This window comes from Condylostylus longicornis, unplaced genomic scaffold (genome assembly GCF_029603195.1).
Source record: "Condylostylus longicornis isolate FDR11 unplaced genomic scaffold, ASM2960319v2 ptg000085l, whole genome shotgun sequence".
Lineage (NCBI taxonomy): Eukaryota > Metazoa > Arthropoda > Insecta > Diptera > Dolichopodidae > Condylostylus > Condylostylus longicornis.
The window spans coordinates 975,141-983,864 of NW_026578053.1; the positions used below are offsets into that span (position 1 = coordinate 975,141).

An 8,724-nucleotide genomic window follows, 5' to 3' on the forward strand; every position below is an offset into this window, starting at 1 on the left:
GTTTATTTTGGTTCATGCAATACTAACTTTGCATTGTTTTCAACGCGTCTTAATTATTTGATTTACTTCCCCTTGTGTTGGGTCATTCAAAATTTAAGCCTTTTGCATTTATGTTAATTTATCAGTGTTGGTGGCTTTACTTCCTATATTGCCGCACTAACTTTTTTTTTATTTAACAATTGCTCTGAAAGAACTTGAAGCATATGATAGTTAAAGGATTTGCTAGCACAACAGTTCTTAATTCATTCTTTTCTCAAAGAGTTCTGTAACAAACTTCGGTAGAAAACATTTCGGGAACTGCATTTACTACGCTTTAGAATCCAAAAAACTTTTTAAAGAGATATTAATGTTATAAAGAGTTCTATACGCGTATTGTATGGGTTTCTTATAAAAGTAAATTTATTTAAGAATTACTTTTCAATACGGCGCTGCTCATTTTTGCTATAAAACAGGGGTTCGATGAAGCGCAGTGTTTCAAAAACAAGTTTTTGAAATTTTGAACTTTACCAACTTTTTTTAATTTTTCAACATTTTCCTGAAAATTTCAAACGAAAAACAATATTAAGTATAAAACTAAAGGTTTTTATATCTTTGTCCTTGGCAATGGCAGTAAAAGTTTTTCTAGACATATTACTTACATATCTATGCATCTATATGTAAATATATTGTAAATGTAAATGAAAACGTTTTGTAAACATATTTAAAGAGTCTTAGGAAAAAATTTCTTTGAGAACATTTTTATTTTGTAATTTCTTTTGAACCATGGAATTTTTTATTATTCGTGATTTTGGTTTTTTTTATTGGATTTTTATGTTACCTTAACTAAATATATATGTATAGTTGTTTTTATATCAAAAAACAAAATAATGTTGCGAAACGAGTATAGTAATTAGAGTATAGTAAAAATAAAGTTGTTAAATGAAAATTGCGAGTATTATGAATGCGATTTTCCGGTATGATTTTTTTTTTTGCAAAATTTAGAAGGTTGTATTGAGTATGACATCATAAGTCTGAACTAGAACTTCTGGGCTTGTATTTCCTATGAATTTTTGTTTTTGATTATGTACTTCCAGAAAGAGGTTTCTAAAATACAAGAACTTCTTTGAATATATGGCCCCATCATTCGAACTTACCAGTTATCATTACATGTTTTTACATTTTTGTAATTAATTAAAAAATGTACAAAGTTTCTATTGCTTCGAAAGTCAAAACTTTTAGGATTTATAATAGTAAAAAAAGTAATGGTAAAAGTGAAAGTGGTTGATGCAAAAGGATCCATAATAACTAAGAATGCTTACAAATTCCAAAATGAAAAAAATTTTTTGCAATTATGCAACACTTTTAATGATTGCTTAACTTTTCAAATTCTTCTATTCCTCACCAAAAATATTTAAATTTTATTTCATTTTTTATTGGTTGGTTCATAATACATATTTAAAAAAAATTTCTTAAAATAAACTGGAATAATTTTATAGTTTTTTTTTTTATTTTTGTTCTAATAATAACTTTTTAAATAAAGTTCTACATAACCTGCTCACATTTTTTAACTAGTAATCTTTAAAGCTCTATTTGAAAGATAAAATAAAAACAAAAACTGATACCTGTTAAGTTGTTAAAAAAAAAGTCTTATAAAAGAAACTCTTAAAAAAATGAAAAGAACAAAAATATAAAAGAAAAAAAAAATTTGTGCGAAAAAATGAATTCATGGGTGTCAGCTTTCAAGAATTTTTTTTCTCTGTTGCTCATTTTTATAAAGATACATGTGATTGTATTATGAGAAAAATTGCATACAGAAATAACAAATTAGGAACAAATTAAGTGATCTGTAAGGAAGCTCATTTCCTACCAGCTACATTTTCGAAATATGTAGTATTAAATTCTTTAATTGAGCAAGTTCAGAAGAATCCTGTATAATTTTTAAAGTCGAATATTGAATAAATTATCAATTTCTCATGAACTTTAAAATATAATATTGGTTACGGGGAGTAAGAAATGAGATGGAATTTCATCTCTTCCATGATAGATGGCGTTATAGTGGCATAATTTTTGCAAATAATTGTACATAATTAAATTACGAAATTGCGGTAACAATGTAATCATCATTATCAAGTTCTTCAACACATCGTAGACAAGTCAAATTTGCGATATAAAGCATTTTTAGTTTACAGTATTAATAAAATTAAGTGAATTCGCCGGAAAACGGACTGACAAACAGTATATAATAATATTGCAATAAAAATTTGAAATGTGCAATCAGAAATTTTTATAAAATTTTCTTCAATATTTTCTTTGAAGTTTAAAATCACCTGATAATAAAAATTCTCGATGTCATATTTTCCTTGTAATACAGGTAAAGTAAGTAAAATTATTATTTTGATTATGTCTTTTCTGTTTCTTGTTCCCCTATTTTATATATGTTTCATAATGTTATATAAATTGAAGACATTAACCTCTCAAGAGTGTCGATTAAATATCTTACAGTATATTTAGATATTACGTTTCTCAGATCTTTTACTCAGTTTTGTATTATAAGGATATACATATATACATATTACATGATATATGTATATGTATATGTGCACTTACTTATAGTATTTATGATTTACTACTTAAAAAAAACAATCGAGATTTAAGTATAATATGTAAGAACATTCCATTGAAATGAAAATTGATTGATTCGAATCGATTATATCAGATATTTGTATGCATGTGTGTATGTGAAGAATTTATGTCAGATTTAACATTATAATTTTATGTATATGCACATATTTTTATGTTTTATACATTTAATATTAAGAAAAAATTACAGTAGTTTAGAATCTAAATGAAATATTAAGCGTTTAAATGAAAATAAACTTATTTTAAATTGGATTGAATTGGTAATAATTTTAAAATATTTGTAGATAGAATTAATTTTAATGATGATACCGACATGAATCAAAGAAAAATCAAAAATGTCACAAGATTATAACAAAGGAATAACAATGTTTTCTTATTAAGTCAATTGAAAGTGCTAAATTTCTTAATATTTAGTCAGTTATCACAAAATTTTGACGTAATAGATTTTACAAATTATTAAAGTTGTTAATAAGTAGGGATATATAGAAGCCTCCGAGATAAGTGTATACAAAATTAGTTAAATAAAACTTTTAATTTTCAAAATGTTAATTAAATTTTGACAAATATTTACTTAAATTATTCTAAATAAAATGTGTAAATTATCAAAAATTCAAATAAATAAATTAATTAGAAAAAAAATATTTAATTTTAAATCTAAAAAATTAATTAAATCTTTTTTTTTTCTTTTCAGGTAAGTGTGATAATTTTCTTAGACATGATTTTCAAATAAATTGGCGTAAGCTGGTACGTAAATTTTATGTAAAAAATTAAATTATTAGAAAATTACATAATTGGCATCCAATTGTTGTGCTAATTAATGTTTTATAACAACATGAGTTCTAATATCAAAACGGAAATTGATTGCAAACAAGAAAAATTAGAGTTGACTCTGTGTTAACTCTGTGATAGCCATTTCTGATGTTATGAACTACAATAAACAAATGGACAATATTTTCCTATTTGACCCGGAAGAGATGTGATTTCAACTGTGTAATGGAAAGGAAAGAGAACGATTTCAAGAAGTTTGAATGTTTTCGACTTTTTGTGATCTGGCATCCCCATTTTGTCTGTATACGGTTATTGATGTGGTTAAATCTCAAAACAGTTCCCGTTGCAATTTTAACAGTTTAATTTAGTTTCAAAGTGATCATTTTTGATTAAAAACATTTTGAAAATAACGCAGATATACAAAGAAGTCAAACTTTGCAAGCGAAAACAAAGTAATCAAAAAAACCATTCATATACAAAGTAATTGGATGATGTTATTTATACAAATTCTTGGAACTATAATTCCTAATTAATACAAGATGTAACAAATTTTTATTTTAATATATACAGAGTAATTCAGCAAAAAAAAAACAAAATTATATCTGATTATTTAGGCCAGGGCGTAGAAAAAAGGTAAAATTTTTTGTTTGGAAGTAGTTGTTAAATACAGGGATTTTACGAAATACAGGAATTTTATCGAATTTCCACGAAATTTCTATGCAAGCTTGTATTAGTCCTTTCAAGAACGGTTTGTATGAACGTTCTACCTTTTTCGAAAAGGAAGTTATATGCAAGAAAGCCTGGGCAAGTGGAAATTTCATGAAAATTCGTTAAAATTCCTAGATCTCGAAAAGCGTTGAGATTTGACAACTAGTTTTTGATGCACTAAGCAATGAGACATAATACTGTACTCTTTACAGAATCACTCTGCATACAAGATGTCTATTGCTATGTAAAATTATAATTATTGGGTAACATATTTTGGTTGTAATTTTGCCATATCACGTTCATTCCCATAGCCTTAGCTTTGTTATATTAACTTTATTTGTATTTCCTAATGATTGAGAAAAAATAATTATTTGTCATCAAAATTTCTTAAAAATTTTCAGTTTTCCGCGCTTTAAACTCGAACCATAATATTTTTACTATCTCAAACCTATATTATTTATACATTCACACATTCATGCAAATGTGCTTAAATTTTCAATTCAATTTATAAAATTAATTTTTTTTTCCATAATAATATTTTCATTCTTTCGAAATATTGTTAAACGAATTATTCAGAAAAAAAAAGATATTTTTAATATTCAGAGAGAAAAACGTGCAACATTAATGTAAACATAATTGTATAAAAATCTATTCATACAATTATATAAATATATAACAAAGAGACGTGTTACATAAATGGTGTCTACCAGACATACACAAGATGACTGATTTAATTTAAATTTTTTATTTGAATTTTTTTTTTAATACTTTCGTAACACATGTCAATATTGATTTATTTATAACCATAGATCAGATTTTGTAGAAAAACTTTATGAGCCTAAAAATATCCTTTTTTTTTGTGCCTTTGCTCTATTGTCATAAGAAAAATAGAAAAAAAATTTAAAGGGAAAACAAATTAAATAAAAGTTCAGGGAATTTGTGATTTTTTTTTGTATATGAATACGACGATGCCGACGGTGACGACAACGGTCTATGAATTTGAATAAAAATTTTTGTTAAAAACTTTTTTTTTTGTGAAAATTGTCAGAGAATATTGTGTTTTATGTGCGGGAGTGAATATTTTTTTTTTTAATAATTTTTCAAAAATTTGCATTGAATGTTAACACATAATAATATTTTAAATAAAGGTCTTCTTTTTTTAATATATAGGAAATATTGGCATAATTTAGCAACTCTTGATTTAAATTAATTTAATAACAAACAAGTAAAAGCGTTTCAGTCGGTACAAATCCACTGAATTATACCTTGCACCTTGACAATCTAAGTTCAAAAATTCGTTTTTAAAATATTTACAATTAGCTGTCATTTCACTAGAACTTCACGAAAATTTCTGACTTGAAATTAGACACACGACTGCCAGGTTTCCTGTTCTTCAATATATTTTTTTTAAATATTTAAAATTAGCTTTTGGAGTTACGTATAGCAGCTACCTGAACCTGTATAATCATTTCTAAAAAATTTCAGAGATATACTCATATCTCACCTATAATTAGACACACAAGTTTCATGAATTTTTGGAGTTGTATGGGTGCTACCCGAACCAGTGCAATAACTTTATTAAAATTTTCAGAATATGTGTAGAATTTAATTGAGAGGTTACTCTTTGTGTTGTATTTCAGTCACCTACACCCATTGTCCGAATTGGACTAACTACAATAGCAGCCGTCCTCGACAGAAAATAAATAACTTGTGAAAGTTTAGTGTCGATTGCAATATGCGTTTTTGAGTTATAGTGCGATCGGACGGTCGGATTGACGGACACAGAATTTTACGCTGAGCAAGTGTAGAACAAGTCAATACCGTAGACTATTCCTTTAATTGGTTACAAACTCCATACCAGATTTAATATACCCTTCGCGAAGGTGTACGGTATAAAAAGAATATGGTGCAAGAAAAAAGAGATTTTAAAATTTAATTTGAATAATTTAGGGAATTATTTTATTTTTAAGCTTTTAATTAAGAATTTATGTTAAATGGTCTTTTTAAAACATATATTTTAAGGATTTACCGTAAAACGATTGAATTCAATATCGTACAAAGTTATTTAGATTTTTATTTTTAATATTTTGAGTAACTTAATTTTTTTTTTTTTAAATTAATTCAATCGGCATCTAAAAATGTTTAACGGTACAGAAATTCGATTTTCGGAAAGTATGTCACTTACATTCCTAAATTCTAAATGTGTAAACAAAGATGATATCGGCTTTCAATATTAATCTTTAATTTTTTATTGAAAAATGCGGAATATAAGATGAAAAATAAAATTGCACGAAAATTTACACGAAAATTTACACGAAAATTTGCTAGACAGTATAAAATTGAATTATTCTACATTCTTGTGAAGTAGAAGTGGTAATATGAGAAAAACGCGTCTCTCTTTTATTATTTTGCAAATTTTTTTGAAAAATTAATAAATGTAAAATTACTCAAGTAATATTCCAAAGAATTTGAATTCACCGAATTTTTTAAAATTAAATCCGATTACTGCGAATCTAAAGATTAAAAAAAAAGTTAATTATGTTCAAATTAATTTTATTTCTAAATATTAAAATTTATTTGTGTTACGTTCCTATATACTTATACACTTTATTTATTATTTACCGCAATGTAACAGAATCATTTAATATTTCAGAATTAAAATCTGAATAAATTTTAAAATAAATCTCAAAATATTTTTGTTTTTTCACATTTATTGTTGCTAATCCGCATAATTTTATGTTTTCTAAATAAAAAGAGAGAAATATTTTAAAATTGTTTTGGGTGGATTAATGTTGCTGAATGGTATATATACGAAAATTATATTTAAACACGATATTTACATGTGTTTGTATAGAAGTATGAGCATAAAGTGTTTTTACTCTTGTATAATTCCTGGAAATTAATTTCTTAAGCGAATTTTCAAATACCTAAATATTTTTATAGGTGAATTTATTTCCTTGTATGCTGTTTATTATCTTTCATGGAAAATGTATAAACAAAAGTAAATTTTTATTTTTTTATTATTATTTTTTAATTTTTCTAATAGACATCAACCAAAAATATATATGGAGGTATCTATATGTAAGTATATCAAATTTAAACTCGAGAATTTAGAAATTGGAAGTGTGATTCATTTGAATTTATTTAATTATTATTTTTGTGAATGAAATTTGAATGAGTCTGTAATTTGAGAAATTTGTAGAGATCTTAATTTTTCAAGAAGTTTGAGGAAGTTGAAAAAAACTAATTAATTTCATTAATGGATTTTATCTGTATGGGGTGATGCGATTTCTCGGATTCTAGTGTCAACACAAGCATGAAATTATAAATTTTAGTAATACTTCCTCTTAAATATTATTAAAGAGGATATCACATGCATTTGAATTTGCCAAACTTAGAAAGAATTTGTTATATATTTAACAACTGTTCAGCAATTACTTCTTCGAATCAAGTTCCTGACACCATGGATTATGCTAGTTAGCATCGTTTTGTATTTCTATTTAATACCATAAATTTAATGTTCATGATCAGTTTTTTACAGTCTCTATATAGTTCACTATATCATTGATTTTTTTTACAATTTTTTATGACACCAAAATATGTATTCCTAAACCAAATCAGGTAGCGCGATGACTCATATGTATACCAAATTGAAGTTCAGTTGATAAGCTTGTCAGTTGTGCTAAAATTGTAGAAAGCTCCAATGTTAGTTAGAAAATTAACGTTTTTTAAAAATGAAAAGTTAAAATTTCAAATTTTTGGAACTTTAAACTAATCTGAGGTCTTCAAATCATATTTATTAATACGCCTGTCTTACACAGTCGCGAAATTATACTTAAAATATCTAAAAGTAAAAAAATCAGTCGAAATTTATTTTAAGCCCGTGTAACTCGAAACCTGTTGAGCTGTGAACGTCGTCTCCATTCAAAAGTTTTGTCTACTGATGAGAGCCTATAGCAGTGAAATTTGTTACGAGACACCCCTTATCAATTCTTTTGGAAAATCATTTGGGCGGATTGGTTTTCTAACAAATCTCGTAGATCTTAATCATATACATATATCGAAATTTCTAACTTGAAAGTCATACATTTTTAATGTTATCAAGGAGGCAGTATAACTGTTTTCTCATAGACAAATCTTTACAATATAAGCAAGTTATACAAGTAAACTGTTTCTAAGTCCTATAGCAGTTTCAATTATTTCGAAAAATTTTCCTTGCCTTTCATATTTTACACTTTCTTTAAATTTTTTAACATTATTCCAAATGATTGTGGTATTGAAGAATTTTGAATAAATTTAATGCCATCATTTGCATTATAGTTGGTCTTTATAAAACATAAACAATAAACCGTTTCTGTTAATGGTTTGCTATTTAATCTAAATACGAGTACAAGAAACAAAAACAAAAAAAAAATAATAATAATGAAATAAAAGAAAGTTTTTGTTACCAGTCCGACATTTTTACTTTTTTCGTTTGACTTTCTTCAAAGGAAAAACTAATTGTATAATATAGTGGAGTAATCATAAAGATTTAATTTTAATGCTTTTATCAAGAACAACATGTAAGGGGAAAAAAAACCCAGCAAAGAATTCAAAAGAAAAGTTAGATGAATTCATTTGCGGAATATA

At 25.6% G+C, this 8,724-nt stretch overlaps 1 long non-coding RNA gene across 1 annotated transcript in view; it reads left to right on the top strand.

The window, feature by feature from the left end:
- The window catches only part of LOC129613667 (uncharacterized), a 69,541-nt gene extending 66,097 nt beyond the window's left edge, over positions 1 to 3,444 (top strand). The window contains exon 3 of the long non-coding RNA XR_008697326.1: positions 3,311 to 3,444. This is a non-coding gene — a long non-coding RNA (uncharacterized LOC129613667). The remainder of the gene's footprint in view (positions 1 to 3,310) is intronic.
- The last annotated feature ends 5,280 nt before the right edge of the window (positions 3,445 to 8,724 follow it).